The sequence below is a fragment of the Helianthus annuus genome, chromosome 16 (genome assembly GCF_002127325.2).
Source record: "Helianthus annuus cultivar XRQ/B chromosome 16, HanXRQr2.0-SUNRISE, whole genome shotgun sequence".
NCBI classification, from domain to species: Eukaryota; Viridiplantae; Streptophyta; class Magnoliopsida; order Asterales; family Asteraceae; genus Helianthus; species Helianthus annuus.
Window position 1 is genome coordinate 46608219 of NC_035448.2, and position 19719 is coordinate 46627937.

Sequence of the window (19719 nt, forward strand, 5' to 3'; positions counted from 1 at the left end):
GTGGATGTATTTTTAGGCAAGCAGAAGTTTCAAAAACAGTTTTTTCAATCGGTATAACTCAACAGTCGTAATATCCTTAACAACCCCTGTCCACGACAGGTGCTGAGTCCAAACTATAGTACTATCGTTGCTAAGGCAGGTAGACAGCAATCAATGTGTAAACATAACAAACAGGCATTCATCGAGTCATGTATAACATGCAATAGCGGTTAGCGTATAAGTAGTGTTTGCATTGGGTGATTGATGTGATCTGAATATAGATAACGTATGTAACACCCAAAAGTGCGTGAAGCAAAAAGGGATCGAGTATACTCACAGATTGTGTTTAACAAGTAAACACAGCCTTGGATTGAATGGAACGCTGAGAGAGATTAGCCTGAACAGTTAACGATAGCATAAACGATAAGCGGCGCGTAAAACGGTGCAAATATACCAAGTGTCGGGTGGTAATCCGATCGGATGGCCAGTTGATCGGGTGGCAATCCATTCGGATGGTCATCCGATCGGATGGCCATTCGATTGGATTGACACCTCGTTTGGTGAAGATGTGTTTGTGTATGATGGTTTGTCTTTTGAAGTTTTCGTTGTAGTATTTTAAATATAGAGAAGTATCTCTACCCTTCAGGTCGATCGATCGAACGGCGGCTCGATCGGGTAGCGATCCGTTCGGTGGGACACTTAGTGAGAACAAGTTTACAGCAGTTTGTCACTCGATCGGATAGCAATCCGATCGGGTGGTAATCCGTTGATCACTGATCATGTATTGAACATGTTGAAAATTGTTTAAGTATTGAAGTTCCAAACATCACATGGTCGGGTGGTCGTTCGATCGGATGGCAATCTGATCGGACGGCAATCCGTTCGACGTTCTGTCACACCCCGATTTCCACGTGTCACCGGTGGGCCCGGTGTGGGGCACAATGACGTAGTTGGCATCGTCATAGACAAACAACACAATATAATAATGCACAGCGGAAGCAGAATAGATACATTTCAACTTTAATTAAAATGACATAATAAACATCATAAGTAGTTGAAACGGATCCAAAGGCGGATCAAATAAAAAGAATAAATTGTTCAACAGTTATTTGTCGTCCGAGCTTGCGAGACTATAGTGGACGCTCTTAGGAAACAGCCAGCCTAGTTCGTATAGTACCTGCACTTAATCTTTTGGGAAAAATACGTCAGTTTACACTGGTAAATACAAATCGACTGACTCATTTTGAAAATGATTAAAAATTGGTTTAAATGCACAAGGCATAAATATTTTTATTAACTTGGGATATTTATGCAATATAAACTTGTGAACGATTTACATGTACCCGTACTTATGGTGGCCCGGGATCTGCTGTCCGGGCTAAAGATTAAATGACACACCACATTAAAGAGTTATACACGCCGGGTGTACGCCTACACCCCGTGCTCTGGTCGTGGCCATCTCGTAAGATAATGCCAAGGATATCCGGGACACGGTCAATAACCCCCCAAAGCCTAAAGTAAGACAAGACTGTTTAAACGAGTCGCACAAGCTATTCAAGACTGTACACCCATAAGGTGCAGGACTTGTGCGCCCGATCAAGCGGTATTTTAAATACCGTACCCCAAGCCCGTATAGGGAAAATAAGTCAAAATGCATTTACCTGAGCAAGTATAAGTCACAAATGATAAGTGTTGGTAGCTTTTACTGGGCCTCCTAATCTGGAACAAAGGTTTATAATAACCTATTAGATTTCTAACGGGTCTTTTATTTAAGCCTTAGCTTTGACCGGTTAGTTTTAAGGACGATACGGTACAAGCGCACGATTAAGCGAAAGACCGGATAGAATGTGATTTAGACCCGACAAGTTTGAATACTTGTATAATATGGGTATACTAAATACATTCTGGATTTTGAAATAAAAATGATAACGTTTGACCCGTTTCGGTCAATTTACGCAAACTAGTTACGTAAACCGAACCGAACGCAAAAAGGGCGTTATGGGTAGCCAAAAGAGTCAAATGCAAGTTCCCTGAGATAATATGCTTTAAATATGATATAATATCAGTAAGTTATGTTCTATATTGCCCGGAATAATTTTAAACTCAATTTATGCCTTAGAAGGGCATTTTGGTCATTTAAAAGATTATAAAAGAGTCATATTAGAAATCTGAGTTTCGGGTCTGGTTTATACAGTAAATATACTTCATTTAACATATTATAACAGTAGGTTATGACCCATATACCAAACTTAACATTTAAAATCAAACTATGCACCGTAGGGGTATTTTAGTAATTTCACAAGGGCTAAAAATGCCAAAACTGGAAATCTGAGTTCATATACTTATACTTACTGTTATTATATGAAAATATGCTAATTACATCAGTAGGTATAAGTCTTATGTGTTTAAAATGAGCATAACGCTTACTATGCGTTAAAAACGCTTAAAATACGATTTAGAGGCGTTTCCGGGTTTTCAAAAGACAACTGAGATTTTTATATTTCCAGAACACTTAAAATAATTTATTTAACATATAAAATCAGTAGGAAAAGGTTTCGGGTCAAAAGGATGTGTAAAACTCATTTTATGACTTAAATAGTCAAAACCGACATAAACCGAATCGACTAAGCGATTTAAGAAACGATCAGCCAAAAATTAAATAAAAATCATCAAAAATCCCAAAATATTATATAACATCAGTGGGTAAAAAGTTTTGTATCAAAACGTGGCCTGAAATGGGTTATACGCGAAAAGGGCCGTTTATGTAACTTAAGAACATAGTTTTACGCTAATGGCCATAACTCAAAATCTGGACCACCAACTGGTCCCAAATTTTTGGTGCAAGTATATATATTAGAAATAAAGATTTCTACTCTTTCACTTTTCCAAAAATCACGTTTTATATCAAAAAGGGTAAAATAGTCAACTTTTAAGCATAATCGGAAACATGCAAATGAATCGGCTAAGCATAGACTCAAACAACAAAAATTCCAGAAAGTTTTACCAAAGTAAAAATGGTCAAAAATACTCTCCAATACAGATCTCAAACATGCATGTACGAATCCGAATCGATAGTCTACGAAATAGTCGTTTTACAAGACTTTCGGTTCCGATTCGTATCTATACTAAAGATTGTCGAGTTGATCATGGTAAAACACATTCTTATATTCATTATAAAGCTATCTACGATGATCAAACAGATTGCATTTCATCTACATTACCATTTAAGCTATTTTTCACAAAAACCATTTCTGTTGACTTTTTAGAAACAAGTTTGACTCGACAATTAGCATGCATAAGGTGGGAATCAGTGAATACCCCTTTGAGGGTTTGTTTCCCACATAAATACCAACATATATCTGGTTTCAATTTGAGAAATGACTGAGTAAAACTCGTTTAATCAGAAAGTCAAAGTATAAGAACAACAGTTTGACTTTTAGCAATTAAACTAAGCAAGAACGAATTATAGACTAAATTAGGAGCTTACAAAGGTCCTATTGAAGCTTAGTTAACACTAAGAATCGGCCTTGATGTCCAGGAATGCTCCAGAGAGTCTTGAGAGTTCTTGAGAGTTGAAAGAGTTCTTGATCACAATTGCAAATGCCCAAGAAATGGTCTTGTGAACTGATTTAAAGCTGAATTCAGAGGTTACTGTTGTCCTAGCCATGCATGCATTTTTATTGGAGCAATTGGAGGTGAAAAACAGCTGTTACACACTCAATTTCGGACCCAAATAACCCATTTTCGCGAATTCTGTTACTGGTAGTCCCACGCGGCCCGCTTGGGTCTGTCCAGGCGGGTCGCCTGACCTGCTGTTCAGCCAAACTACTTTCAAACTTGACAGCTTTGGCCCCTGATCTTGTATGCGATGTTTCGGCTACTTATCTTGACCCGTAAACCCCCAAACTTGGTTTTTAAGGACCTTGGGACATTTACCTACATGGTAATGTCCTCGGATAACTTTGCGCTCAACCGAAAAGCCATGAAATTCGACGTTGACGCTTTTAACCCCTCAAGTACGGTTTTGGCCATAACTTTCTCATACGTTGACGAAACTTCGCGAAATTTTAACCACATATTCTAGTGAGTATATTTTAGCTTCTCAAAGCTTCGGGTCTGCCAAAAGTTCACTCAGAGGTATAAATTAAACATGTTGACACTTTTGGCCCCTATAGTTTGCAATTCCTCACTTTTGTGCAATTTCCGCGTCGTATGATCCATGAACCATCCGTTTAAGGTTATAAACATTATGTAGGGTTATCATAGAGTCTATCTATCCATTGTTGACACTTTGGACCCTTACGTTCCATAGTTTTCACTGTTTGTCACTTTTAGTCCCTCTAAAGTTTGTTTTCACATACCGGAACCTTATGACACGTGTCAAGACATTATTGGACGAAATTTTTCGAGGTGTTACATCCTCACCCCCTTAAAAGAAATCTCGCCCTCGAGATTTATTGAAACAAATGAGGGTATTTCTCTTGCATCGTGGATTCCACTTCCCACGTGTATTCGGGACCTCTACGGGCATCCCATTTGACCTTAACAATAGGCACGTGCTTCCTTCGAAGCTTCTTCACCTGTCGATCCTCAATCGACAAAGGTTTTTCCACAAACTTCAGACTCTCGTCTATGTGTATATCTGTATGCGGTATAACCAGTGATTCGTCAGCGAAACACTTCTTCAAATTACAGATGTGGAACACGTTATGAATAGCGCTAAGTTCTTCAGGCAAGTTTAACTTGTAAGCAACTGCCCCGACACGTTCGATTATCTCGAAAGGTCCTATATATCTCGGGCTCAGCTTGCCTTTCTTTCCAAATCGCATCACACCCTTCCAGGGCGATACTTTAAGCAATACTTTATCACCTACATCGAAGTGAAAGTCTTTGCGCTTAGGATCCGCATAACTTTTCTGCCTATCCCTGGCAGCTTTCAAACGATCGCGTATCTGCACGATCTTGTCCGTCATTTCAAAAATGATATCTGGTCCTGACAGTTGGACATCTCCAACTTCTGCCCAACAAATGGGCGATCTACACTTTCTACCGTATAGGGCCTCAAAAGGCGCAGCCTTTATGCTGGAATGGTAGCTATTGTTGTAGGAAAATTCAATCAGTGGTAGGTTCTTATCCCAACTACCACCCAAGTCGATCGCACATGCACGAAGCATGTCTTCCAAAGTTTGAATAGTACGCTCGCTCTGACCATCGGTCTGAGGATGATAAGCCGTACTAAAGTTCAAACGAGTGCCCAACGATTGTTGGAAACTCCTCCAAAAATGCGCTACAATCTTATCGACGTATAATTGAGCTAACATATCGGAGCTATACGTCTCCTTGATGGGTAGAAAATAAGCTGACTTAGTCAGTCTATCTACTATGACCCATATGGTATCATTTCCCTTTTTCGTCTTCGGCAACTTGGTGATGAAATCCATTGTCACCATTTCCCATTTCCACTTGGGAATTTCAGGTTGTTGAAGCAAACCTGACGGCTTCTGGTGCTCAGCCTTGACTTGCGCACAAGTCAAACATTTTGCTACATGTTCAGCTACTGACTTTTTCAAACCAATCCACCAGTAGTTTGCTTTCAAATCCTGGTACATCTTATCAGCTCCAGGATGAACGGAATATTTAGAGCTGTGGGCTTCCTGGAGGATAACATCCCGAAGTCCCCCATAAACTGGAACCCATATTCGTCCGTTTAGTCGTAGCATTCCATCTTTGTCGTAGGATAACTGCTCCTCAGTTACTCCTAACTTCTCCGCAGGATAGTTAGCTTCCAACACAGCTTCCTTCTGTGCAGCTAACACCCTTTCATTCAAATTATTTCTTATTTCAATGCGCTTGGCATTGATTCTGATTGGTTTCACCCTTTCCTTTCTGCTTAAGGCGTCGGCAACTACATTTGCCTTGCCTGGATGGTATCTTATTTCACAGTCATAATCATTTAAAGTTTCCATCCATCGCCTTTGACGCATGTTCAATTCCTTCTGATTGAACAAGTGCTGAAGACTCTTGTGATCCGAATAAATTATACACTTGGTTCCGTACAAGTAATGTCTCTATAGCTTCAAAGCAAATACAACCGCACCCAATTCCAGATCGTGGGTGGTGTAGTTCTTCTCGTGCACTTTGAGCTGGCGAGAAGCGTAGGCAATGACTTTGCCTCTCTGCATGAGCACACAGCCCATACCAGTGTGCGATGCATTGCAATACACTATGAAATCTTCTATGCCATCGGGCAGTGTCAACACGGGCGCGTTGCTCAACTCCTTCTTCAGGATGTCGAAGGATTCCTGCTGCTTAGGGCCCCAATCAAACTTAATCTTCTTACGAGTCAACGAAGTTAGGGGCGCAGCAATTCTTGAAAAGTTCTCAATAAATCGCCTATAGTATCCTGTCAGTCCAAGGAAACTGCGAATCTCAGTAGGAGTCTTCGGCTCCTGCCAGTTCATGACTGCTTCTACTTTAGCGGGATCTACTTGGATACCACGCTCGCTTACTACATGTCCAAGGAATTGGACTTCTCGAAGCCAAAATTCACACTTCGAAAATTTGGCATAAAGCTTCTCTTGATGCAGAAGTTTGAGAATACAACGAAGGTGTTTCTCATGGTCAGCTTGGCTCTTCGAGTAGATAAGGATGTCGTCAATAAAGACGATGACGAATTTATCTAGATAGGGCTTGCAGACACGATTCATGAGATCCATGAATGCGGCTGGTGCGTTGGTGAGCCCAAACGGCATCACTAGGAACTCGTAATGTCCATAACGGGTCCTAAACGTTGTCTTGTGCACATCTTCGTCTTTGACCTTCAACTGATGATAACCTGACCTCAGGTCGATCTTGGAGAAGTAGCTTGCTCCTTGCAACTGATCGAACAGATCGTCGATCCTGGGTAACGGGTACCTATTCTTGATAGTGACCTTGTTAAGCTCACGGTAATCGATGCACAGACGCATCGATCCATCCTTCTTTTTGACGAATAAGATTGGTGCTCCCCAAGGAGATGAGCTAGGTCTAATAAAACCTTTAGCTAATAAATCATCCAATTGCGTCCTCAACTCCTTCATCTCCGTTGGTGCCAATCTATATGGTGCTCTTGCTACAGGTGTTGCGCCTGGAATGATATCTATCCGAAACTCTACTTGCCTATCCGGTGGCAAACCGGGTAGTTCTTCTGGGAATACCTCAGGATATTCCAAGATAACAGGGATATCTTCAATCTTCGGCTTCGGCTCATCAATGGTAACTTGTGCCATATAGATGACACAACCTTCTGCATGCATCTGGATGCCTTGAGCATGGACACTTGCTCAGGCAGTCCATGCTGGGTATCTCCTTGAATAGTGAGTGACTCACCAGACGGAGTCTTCACTACTACTTGCTTTCTGTTGCACAGAATCTGGGCTTGGTTACTCGACAACCAATCCATGCCTATCACTATGTCGAATCCAGCTAGCTTAAAGGGAAGCAAAGATAACGGGAAAGAATGATTCCTAATGGATATAACACATCCATCTAGAACAGTCGAGGCGGTTTCTATGGTTCCATCGGCTAATTCCACTTCATATTTCACACTTAAGGTTTTAACAGGAAGGTTCAACAATTTACAAAACTTATCATCTACAAACGATTTATCAGCTCCTGAATCAAACAAGACTCTAGCAAAAACATCATTTACAAGAAACGTACCTGTAATGACGTTGTCGTCAAGAACGGCCTCCTTGGCGTCCATTCTGAAGACTCTCGCATTAGTCTTCTTCCCATCATCAGCTTTCTTCGCATTCTTTGGGCAGTTTGGCCGAATGTGCCCTTTCTCGTTGCAACCAAAACAAGTTGCATCCTTCATTTTCTTGCAATCCACAGCTTTATGGTCTGTGGACTTGCAGATTCCACATCGTTTTTCTTGAGACTGGGATTTCGCCTCCAAACGACATTTCCCAAAATGGTGTCTCTTGCAGTTCTTGCATCTGGGTTTTTCACCCGACTGATCTCCTTTCTTGAACCCCGACCCTTTCTTATGGTCGTTGTTCCCTCTGTGACGCTTCTCAGATCTACATGAGGTGTCATCCTCACGTTTCCTTTTGTTCTCCTCTGAGCTCTTCATAGCTCTCAATCTGACTACATCTTAAGTGAGGGAGAGGGATAGATCAGCTACGGATCTAAATGTAGTAGGCCTTGAAGCCTTGACGCTTGCCTTTATCTCTGGTGCCAGACCCCCAATGAATCGAGCAATCCTTCGCGGCTCCGGGGTCACCAGATAAGGCACTAACCGAGATAAAGTGTTGAACGTAGTAAGATACGCTTGACAATCGAGGTTCTTCATAACCAGAGATACGAAATCCGATTCAATTCTTTCGACCTCATGCTGCGGGCAGAAATTCTCCTTGATCAGGGCCACAAACTGTTCCCATGACAAACCGTACAGTGTGGCCTTACCGGCAGCTTGTAGGAGTGACTTCCACCATGCTAACGCATCTCCCTTGAACGACTGGGACACGTACTTCACGACGTCCCTATCAGCACACCCGCTGATATCAACCACAGTATCCATCTCATCAATCCACGTCATGCAATCCACGGCTCCTTTTTCCCCAGTAAAATCCCTGGGTTTGCAAGATACGAAATACTTGTACGTACAGGACTTGCTGTGCGTATCCTGCTTCAGCTTGATCTCTTGCTTAGGAATACTGCTGTGGTTGGAGGAGTGATTATCATCCTCATCTTTCTTCGGCTCACTCTTTTTAGAAGGTGGCTTACTATGAGCCTCAGAATGAGTCTTGGGCTTAACATGCGTTACTTTTCGGGTCCTACTCTGAGTACCGCTAGATTCCCTGAATTGCCTATCCATAGCTTTGGCAACAGCATTATCTATCAGTGCTTGCAATTCTTCTCCAGTGACATGAATCCTGGTATTATCTGGGTGCTCCCCAGAATGACTGTTGGTTTCCTCCGATTTGGCCATTGTAGCTTTAAGCTACAATAAAGGACAAGGTCTATTTAGAAACCTAACAGTATTATCGTTCTAGACGATTTATTAACCATGATATTAAGAATCATAATAGTTAATTTATTTAATTTCATTCAGGGCTTTCATTAGCAACTATATTATGGAATGAAATATATATATTTTGGCACAATAGGCCTAGTCACTTCGGACAACTTACTAAATTATAAATTTAGATTTTTATAGGATTATAAATTGTATAATTAAACAAATAATCCTTTACTAGGCAGGGAGTCATAAACCACAACTGCCACTATATGACATAGTCACAACCCGTAGGTATCAAGTCATAAACAGACTTGTGTACAGATATAATCTGTAGATAATTTATTAAAAAGGGTGTCTTGTGTGATTTTACAGATCACGCTTGGCCAGGAATGTTAACATGTTTTCAGATGTTAACAGAGATTTGAATCTTTTCAACCAGGTCTTACCATATTGGCTAGGCCTGTAAATAAGGCATTCAGCTAGGTTCTACCTTACTAAGATTCTTATTAAAATGGCAAATCAAATAAAAATTGATATTTTCCATTTATTTTAATATTATATTCATGCACATAAATAAAATGAGAAATTCAAATTAACCATTTCAAATTTTAAATAAAGTAACTAGTACATCTTTGCCCTAAACGGGACTTTTAATTCAAATAACATGAATAACATGCCCGCGCAGGGGCTAAACCATAACAACAACAACAAATAAAACAAAACAAACCCACGCAGGGGTTAACAGAATAACATACCCACGCAGGGGTAGAATAAGAGAAATATACCCACGCAGGGGTAGAATACAGGAATAAATGTCCACGCAGGGACATGAGTAAAAGAGCTAACAACAAAGGATTTAATAATCCTTCTTACTCTTACCCTTAATCAAGTCAACCATCTTCTTGAACATACCGCGGTTGTGTCGGCGATCATTTTGCAATTCCCGTCGCACGTCATGTATCCCTTGCAGGATTTCTTGGACTTGCGGTGGCGACATCATCGGCGCCGGCGGCGGTGGCTGATACTGCTGTGGCTGTGGAGGCTGCGGCTGCTGGTATCCCTGTTGTGGGAATCCAAAAGCTGATGGTCCCGTAGCCCAGGGACCTCCAAAAGTACTCTCCTGGTTGAGAGGGTTGTAGCCTGAAGCTAACCAGTAGGGATCTCCCGTATAATCATAACCGGGAGGAAAAGTCGGCTCAAAAGGGTTAAACTGCGCTGCGCTAGCATACGCAGGAATGGGCTCTCCAAAGTTCTGCGGCGGTAGTGGCGCAATAGTCGCAGAAGTAACCTCTGAGACGGGATGCTGAGACTCTCCCGTCTCTGACTCCTCGTGGAGCGGCGAGTAGCGGCCGCTACCAGAATGTCGAGGGGTGGCAATGTGAATCCCTCCTCGCGTAGACATACGCGCGTTCCTCCTTGGCCTCTGAGGCGGAGGAGGCAAAACCGGTGGTGGTGGTGGCGACGGAGTAATCACGTCGCGCCAAAAGGCCTCAGATGGGTCCTGCTGCAAAGGCGGCTGCTGAAGCTGCTGCTGCTAAGAGTGGTGCTGCGAGTGCACCGGAGAACCATGGTGAGACTGGAGCATCGGAGAGTTGTGGTGGCTGGGGGTGTAATACCAATCGTGCTGCCTGAACCTCTCCTCATAGCTATCAACACCATTGTAGGGTGATCCCCTAAATGGTGACCCATCCGATATCTCAATGGGATGGTTAGGCGTGCCGGACGGTGGTAGGGAGGGGTCAGTGTCCTCGTCGACCTCCATCTCGTTACCACCAGAGAAGTGGTCTTCCGGTCCTAGTGGGTTATGACCCACTGGTTCATCCAAGTAAGCATCAGGGTTGTATAGGCCCTGATAAGCTGGTGCTGGGTAGTGGTGAGGTGACTGGTGTAATGGAATGAAAGATCCATGGGAGTCATGGGGCCCATTTTCAGAGTGGGGCCCAAATGAGTGGGGTAGGGATGGCGAGGTGCTCAAAGATACCGAGTGCCTGGCTGGCTCGGTGAATGATCTCCAAAGATCATGGGCTGCAGTGTTGTGCGAAGCTGATGGGGCTCGCCTGTGTGAGGGTCCTGCCTCGTGGTCATGTGATGTGGCGAATCCTCCTCGTCCTCTTCCTCGAACACGTGGCGGCATGATGATCCTGTCAAAAATAAACAAGTTGCACAACAAAATATATAAGACAAAGATAATAATAAAAATAAAGATAAAATAAACGAAATGTCGAACATTTCCTAAGTTCTTTGTCTAGACTCGAAAATCGAGGATTGTGCAATTGTGTAACTGAGATTAAACACAAAGGACTAGTGTTTAATTCACTCAGCGTTGGCTCTGATACCAACCTGTCACACCCCGATTTCCACGTGTCACCGGTGGGCCCGGTGTGGGGTACAGTGACGTAGTTGGCATCGTCATAGACAAACAACACAATATAATAATGCACAGCGGAAGCAGAATAGATACATTTCAACTTTAATTAAAATGACATAATAAACATCATAAGTAGTTGAAACGGATCCACAGGCGGATCAAATAAAAAGAATAAATTGTTCAACAGTTATTTGTCGTCCGAGCTTGCGAGACTATAGTGGACGCTCTTAGGAAACAGCCAGCCTAGTTCGTATAGTACCTGCACTTAATCTTTTGGGAAAAATACGTCAGTTTACACTGGTAAATACAAATCGACAGACTCATTTTGAAAATGATTAAAAATTGGTTTAAATGCACAAGGCATAAATATTTTTATTAACTTGGGATATTTATGCAATATAAACTTGTGAACGATTTACATGTACCCGTACTTATGGTGGCCCGGGATCTGCTGTCCGGGCTAAAGATTAAATGACACACCACATTAAAGAGTTATACACGCCGGGTGTACGCCTACACCTCGTGCTCTGGTCGTGGCCATCTCGTAAGATAATGCCAAGGATATCCGAGACACGGTCAATAACCCCCCAAAGCCTAAAGTAAGACAAGACTATTTAAACGAGTCGCACAAGCTATTCAAGACTGTACACCCATAAGGTGCAGGACTTGTGCGCCCGATCAAGCGGTATTTTAAATACCGTACCCCAAGCCCGTATAGGGAAAATAAGTCAAAATGCATTTACCTGAGCAAGTATAAGTCACAAATGATAAGTGTTGGTAGCTTTTACTGGGCCTCCTAATCTGGAACAAAGGTTTATAATAACCTATTAGATTTCTAACGGGTCTTTTATTTAAGCCTTAGCTTTGACCGGTTAGTTTTAAGGACGATACGGTACAAGCGCACGATTAAGCGAAAGACCGGATAGAATGTGATTTAGACCCGACAAGTTTGAATACTTGTATAATATGGGTATACTAAATACATTCTGGATTTTGAAATAAAAATGATAACGTTTGACCCGTTTCGGTCAATTTACGCAAACTAGTTACGTAAACCGAACCGAACGCAAAAAGGGCGTTATGGGTAGCCAAAAGAGTCAAATGCAAGTTCCCTGAGATAATATGCTTTAAATATGATATAATATCAGTAAGTTATGTTCTATATTGCCCGGAATAATTTTAAACTCAATTTATGCCTTAGAAGGGCATTTTGGTCATTTAAAAGATTATAAAAGAGTCATATTAGAAATCTGAGTTTCGGGTCTGGTTTATACAGTAAATATACTTCATTTAACATATTATAACAGTAGGGTATGACCCATATACCAAACTTAACATTTAAAATCAAACTATGCACCGTAGGGGTATTTTAGTAATTTCACAAGGGCTAAAAATGCCAAAACTGGAAATCTGAGTTCATATACTTATACTTACTGTTATTATATGAAAATATGCTAATTACATCAGTAGGTATAAGTCTTATGTGTTTAAAATGAGCATAACGCTTACAATGCGTTAAAAACGCTTAAAATACGATTTAGAGGCGTTTCCGGGTTTTCAAAAGAAAACTGAGATTTTTATATTTCCAGAACACTTAAAATAATTTATTTAACATATAAAATCAGTAGGAAAAGGTTTCGGGTCAAAAGGATGTGTAAAACTCATTTTATGACTTAAATAGTCAAAACCGACATAAACCGAATCGACTAAGCGATTTAAGAAACGATCAGCCAAAAATTAAATAAAAATCATCAAAAATCCCAAAATATTATATAACATCAGTGGGTAAAAAGTTTTGTATCAAAACGTGGCCTGAAATGGGTTATACGCGAAAAGGGCCGTTTATGTAACTTAAGAACATAGTTTTACGCTAATGGCCATAACTCAAAATCTGGACCACCAACTGGTCCCAAATTTTTGGTGCAAGTATATATATTAGAAATAAAGATTTCTACTCTTTCACTTTTCCAAAAATCACGTTTTATATCAAAAAGGGCAAAATAGTCAACTTTTAAGCATAATCGGAAACATGCAAATGAATCGGCTAAGCATAGACTCAAACAACAAAAATTCCAGAAAGTTTTACCAAAGTAAAAATGGTCAAAAATACTCTCCAATACAGATCTCAAACATGCATGTACGAATCCGAATCGATAGTCTACGAAATAGTCGTTTTACAAGACTTTCGGTTCCGATTCGTATCTATACTAAAGATTGTCGAGTTGATCATGGTAAAACACATTCTTATATTCATTATAAAGCTATCTATGATGATCAAACAGATTGCATGTCATCTACATTACCATTTAAGCTATTTTTCACAAAAACCATTTCTGTTGACTTTTTAGAAACAAGTTTGACTCGACAATTAGCATGCATAAGGTGGGAATCAGTGAATACCCTTTTGAGGGTTTGTTTCCCACATAAATACCAACATATATCTGGTTTCAATTTGAGAAATGACTGAGTAAAACTCGTTTAATCAGAAAGTCAAAGTATAAGAACAACAGTTTGACTTTTAGCTATTAAACTAAGCAAGAACGAATTATAGACTAAATTAGGAGCTTACAAAGGTCCTATTGAAGCTTAGTTAACACTAAGAATCGGCCTTGATGTCCAGGAATGCTCCAGAGAGTCTTGAGAGTTCTTGAGAGTTGAAAGAGTTCTTGAACACAATTGCAAATGCCCAAGAAATGGTCTTGTGAACTGATTTAAAGCTGAATTCAGAGGTTACTGTTGTCCTAGCCATGCATGCATTTTTATTGGAGCAATTGGAGGTGAAAAACAGCTGTTACACACTCAATTTCAGACCCAAATAACCCATTTTCGCGAATTCTGTTACTGGTAGTCCCACGCGGCCCGCTTGGGTCTGTCCAGGCGGGTCGCCTGACCTGCTGTTCAGCCAAACTACTTTCAAACTTGACAGCTTTGGCCCCTGATCTTGTATGCGATGTTTCGGCTACTTATCTTGACCCGTAAACCCCCAAACTTGGGTTTTAAGGACCTTGGGACATTTACCTACATGGTAATGTCCTCGGATAACTTTGCGCTCAACCGAAAAGCCATGAAATTCGACGTTGACGCTTTTAACCCCTCAAGTACGGTTTTGGCCATAACTTTCTCATACGTTGACGAAACTTCACGAAATTTTAACCACATATTCTAGTGAGTATATTTTAGCTTCTCAAAGCTTCGGGTCTGCCAAAAGTTCACTCAGAGGTATAAATTAAACATGTTGACACTTTTGGCCCCTATAGTTTGCAATTCCTCACTTTTGTGCAATTTCCGCGTCGTATGATCCATGAACCATCCGTTTAAGGTTATAAACATTATGTAGGGTTATCATAGAGTCTATCTATCCATTGTTGACACTTTGGACCCTTACGTTCCATAGTTTTCACTGTTTGTCACTTTTAGTCCCTCTAAAGTTTGTTTTCACATACCGGAACCTTATGACACGTGTCAAGACATTATTGGACGAAATTTTTCGAGGTGTTACACGTTCAAAACTTGAATAATCAAATAAAAGTTTAAATGCTAGAACCAAGTGTAAGCCGATCAGGTGACAGTCTGATCGGATGGCAATCCGATCGGACGGTAACCCGATCGGACGGCAATCCGTCCCGTGACCTGGTCGTCCTTGACACTTTGATTGTTTTGTTAGTTTGTAGTTTTGATCAAGACAATGTGATAACGTGCTAAACAACAGAACCTCGTCATGGCTCAAGTGACCTGATCGGATAGGAATCACCCTAGTCCGACCAGTCAACTGTTCGAGGTGGTGTTTCATGTTTAACTCGAAATCGGTAGCCTCTTGGATAGAATCCAGATCTTGAACCAACACAGCAACAAGAAGGAGTAGAAGATCAGAATAAGCTCCGATTCTATCGGTTTTGAGTGCATTGAGTGTAAAAGAGTTGAAAGAAAGTTAGAAAACCATCTTTTAATCCTTTTCACCATGAATGTGTTCAGATCTATGCAAGGTCTTTGTTTATTCATGTGGAAATCGTTCAGATCTAAGTTATTCTTGGTGGATTGAAGCCAAAACATGAAGTTCATAAGAACCCCATGATGACATCATCATAGAACACCTTAAATCTAGTGATTTCACGGTTAAAACTTAAGATTCAAAAGATAGAAAGATGAAGTAATGCGTGTAGATCATGAAAGTACAAGATTTAGGTTGAAAACTTACAAGAACCGCGAGAAATCGAGAGAAAGAAGCTTGAGAGCGGCTGGGTCGAGTGAGAGGAGCTGTCACATCAAGTGATGTGATAGTTGAGGGTATTTATAGGGTTTCCCAAAAAGGAAAGTGCATAGGATCGAGTGGGTCACCGATCGGATGACTGTCCGATCGGGTGGCAATCTGATCGGATGGCAATCCGATCGGATGGCCATCCGATCGAGTTGTCACTCGATCGAGTGGCTCCGATAATTTGGGTTTTGGCATTTCGTTTCGTGCGTTGAGTTTTGCGATGCGTTTGAGCGATGCGAGAGAATTATCCATTAATCCCAACTACTATATCTAACATACAATCATCCTAAGTAACTTGCGTTTAGCTTTTGCGATTCGATTGCGATAGCGTTGCGATTACGTCTCAATTAATCACCTCAACATATAAATAAACACGCACAAGTAACACATAAATAGCACACACGCGTAAAACAATATTTAGAATGCATAATCCGAGTTGCAAATGCGATTGCGATGCGATAAGCGTTAAAGCGATATAACATGCGGTAAATAACGATAAATCTCGATTATTAACAAGTACTCCACATAATACAGCTAATGCGATAAAATAAATAGATTATCTATAAGTCAAAGAAGTCAAAACAGTAGTTAAGCAAGGAGTGATAGATCGCAATTAGCAATCTTTCTTCCTTTGACTTCAATGTTGACTTTGACTTTGACTTTCAAAACACGGGGTGTTACAGCCTCCCCTTCTTAAGGGAATTTCGTCCCGAAATTAGGCTTTAGCCGTAACAAACAGTTGCGGGTACTTCGCCTTCATGTCGCTTTCGAGTTCCCAAGTGAACTCTGCGCCTCGTTTGCCTTCCTATCAAACTTTCACAATTGGAATGCGCAAGCGTCTGAGCTGCTTGGTTTGGTGGTCCATGATCTCGACGGGCTTCTCCACGAAGTGTAGTGTTTCGTTTACTTGAAGATCTTCCAGAGGTACGTATAAATCATGCTCAGCCAGGCACTTTCTGAGGTTCGATACATGGAAAGTCGGGTGAACGTTGCTAAGTTCCTCCGGTAGTTCGAGTCTGTCGGCCACTTTCCCGATCCTTTCTAGAATCTTAAAGGGTCCAAAATATCAAGGCGAGGGCTTTCCTTTCTTTCCGAATCTGACCACACCCTTCCAAGGTGATACCTTTAGGAGTACATGGTCGCCAACGTCAAATTCAAGGGGCTTGCATCGTCTATCGGCGTAACTTTTCTAACGACTCCGAGCTTTCAGCAGATTGTCTCGAATTTGGAGGATTTTGTCAGTCGTTTCTTGCAGAAGCTCAGGACCGGTTATTTGCGAGTCATCGATCTCGTGCCATACAATAGGCGATCGACATTTTCTTCCGTATAATGCCTCAAACGGTGCCATTTGAATGCTGGAAAGATAATTGTTATTGTATGAGAATTCGACTAAAGGTAAGTATGCGTCCCAATTACCACCGAAATCTATGACACACGAATGGAGCATGTCTTCAAGGGTACGAATCGTTCTTTCAGTCTGACCATCGGTTTGGGGATGGAAAGCGATACTTAGATTTAGTGTAGTCCCGAGAGCAGATTGAAACGTTTCCCAAAGACGCGACGTAAACCGACCATCACAGTCAGAGATGATGTAGTGAGGCGTCCCATGTCGACAAATGATCTCGTTGGTGTAGATTCGGGCTAATTTTTCTACCTTGTAGTCTTCTCGAATTGGCAGAAAATGAGCAGATTTGGTCAAACGGTCAACGACAACCCAGATGCTGTCGTGACCTGATGGCGTGTGCGGAAGTTTCGTTATGAAGTCCATAGCTATACTCTCCCATTTCCACATGGGAATCTCAGGTTGGACGAGCAAGCCAAAGGGTCTTTGATGTTTGGCCTTGACTTTCGAGCAAGTCAGGCACTTCGAAACATAGAGAGCGATATCTTTCTTCATGCCCGGCCACCAGTACTTGTAGCGAAGGTCCTGGTACATTTTATCGGCACCGGGATGAATAGAATATCGGGATTATGGGCTTCGTCCATCAAAATCTGTCGTAAATCGGTCCGCTTAGGGATCCAGATTCTATCCAGATAATGGAATATCCCCTTCGACTTATTCACTAGTTGGGCTCCATCGTTAAGAATCCTTTCCTTCTTCAAAGTGCGCTCGGTAAAACAAGCATGTAGGGCTTCGCGGATGAGAGTCTCGAGGTGATGTTGGGCTTGAACATTACGAATGCTATGCAAATAGCTTCGTCTGCTGAGGGCATCGGCAACGACATTTGCTTTGCCAGGATGGTAACGAATCTCACAATCATAATCGTTGAGAAGTTCCACCCATCGGCGTTGACGCATGTTAAGTTCTTTCTGGCTGAAGATATGTTGTAGGCTCCTATGGTCGGTGAAGACCGTACACTTTGTTCCATAAAGGTAGTGTCGCCAAATCTTCGAAGCAAAAACAATTGCGCCTAGCTCGAGGTCGTGGGTTGTATAGTTCTTCTCGTGGATCTTGAGCTGACGAGATGCGTAAGCGATAACGTTGTCCCGTTGCATGAGAACACAACCAAGACCAAGGTTCGAGGCATCGCAATAGACAACGAAGTCATCGTTTCCGTCGGGTAAAAAGCAAGGACGGGAGCATTGCAAAGCATATGCTTGAGGGTTTGAAAGGCAGTCTCTTGTCTAGTTCCCCAGACAAAAAGGCTTGTCTTTGTGCGTGAGAGAGGTATGGGGCACGACGATTTTAGAGAATCCTTCGATAAATCGGCGATAATAGCCCGCTAGTCCGAGAAAAGAACGGACTTCAGACGGGTCCTTAGGTGTAACCCAACTCTTAACAGCTTCAATCTTCGCGGGATCGACATGAATACCTTGACTATTGACAATGTGATCAAGGAATTGAACCTCCTCTAACCGGAATTCACACTTGGAGAATTTAGCATAGAGTCGATTCCCTTGCAGTAGCTCGAGAACCAAACGTAGATGTTGCGCGTGTTCGGCTTTCGACTTGGAATAGATAAGGATATCATCGATGAACACAATGATGAAGCAGTCAAGAAATGGTTTACACGCGCGATTCATCAGATCCATGAAAACCGCGGGTGCGTTGGTTAAACCAAAAGGCATAACAACGAACTCATAGTGGCCGTAACGAGTGCGAAAAGCGGTTTTGGGTATATCCTCCTCTTGGATGCGTAATTGGTGATAGGCTGAGCGCAGATCGATCTTCGAGAAACACATAGCACCTTGTAACTGATCAAACAAATCATCGATTCGAGGCAGGGGATAGCGATTCTTTATTGTTAGCTTATTCAATTCCCTATAATTGATACACATCCGGAACGACCCATCCTTCTTTTTGACGAAAAGGACTGGTGCGCCTCAAGGAGAAGTGCTAGGGCGAATGAAGCCTTTATCAAGCAGTTCCTGGAGCTGGCTCGAGAGTTCGCGCATTTCGGACGGAGTGAGTCGATAAGGAGCTCTAGCAACAGGATCTGCTCCAGGAATAAGGTCGATACGAAAGTCGATATCACGACTTGGAGGCAGACCTGGAAGTTCTTCGGGAAATACATGAGGAAATTCACAAACCACGGGAACATCGTTCACTCCAGGATTACCTTTCTTTTCCTTCTCCACTACTGCAATGTTGGCCAAGAAAGCTCTGTATTCCTTGTGGAGATACTTGCTAGCTTGGACACATGACATGAGCTTCAGACCTTTCGAGGGAGTTTCGCTATACACAAAAAGTTGATCACCATTCACAAGCGAGAATCGAATCATCTTATCGAAGCAAACAACTTCAGCATGGTTTTCACGAAGAAAGTCCATGCCTACTATGACGTCAAAACTACCGAGCTGCATCGGAATACGGTCGATAGGAAAGACGTGATTGTTGAGTTCGAGAGTACAATCACGAAGAACAGAGTTGACAGCGACGGTTCTTCCGGTGGCAATTTCAACATCGAACGACAAGGGGAGATGGGCGCGCTTACGATTAAGGAGTTTTTCGAATTCAAACGACACAAAACAGTTATCGGCTCCAGTATCAAACAAACACGAAGCATATATACCATTCACAAGGAATGTACCATTAACCACATTGTTATCAGCCTGAGCCTGGCGCGCATTGATGATGAAGGTTCGGGCGTGCTGCTAGCTGCTGCTGTTGCT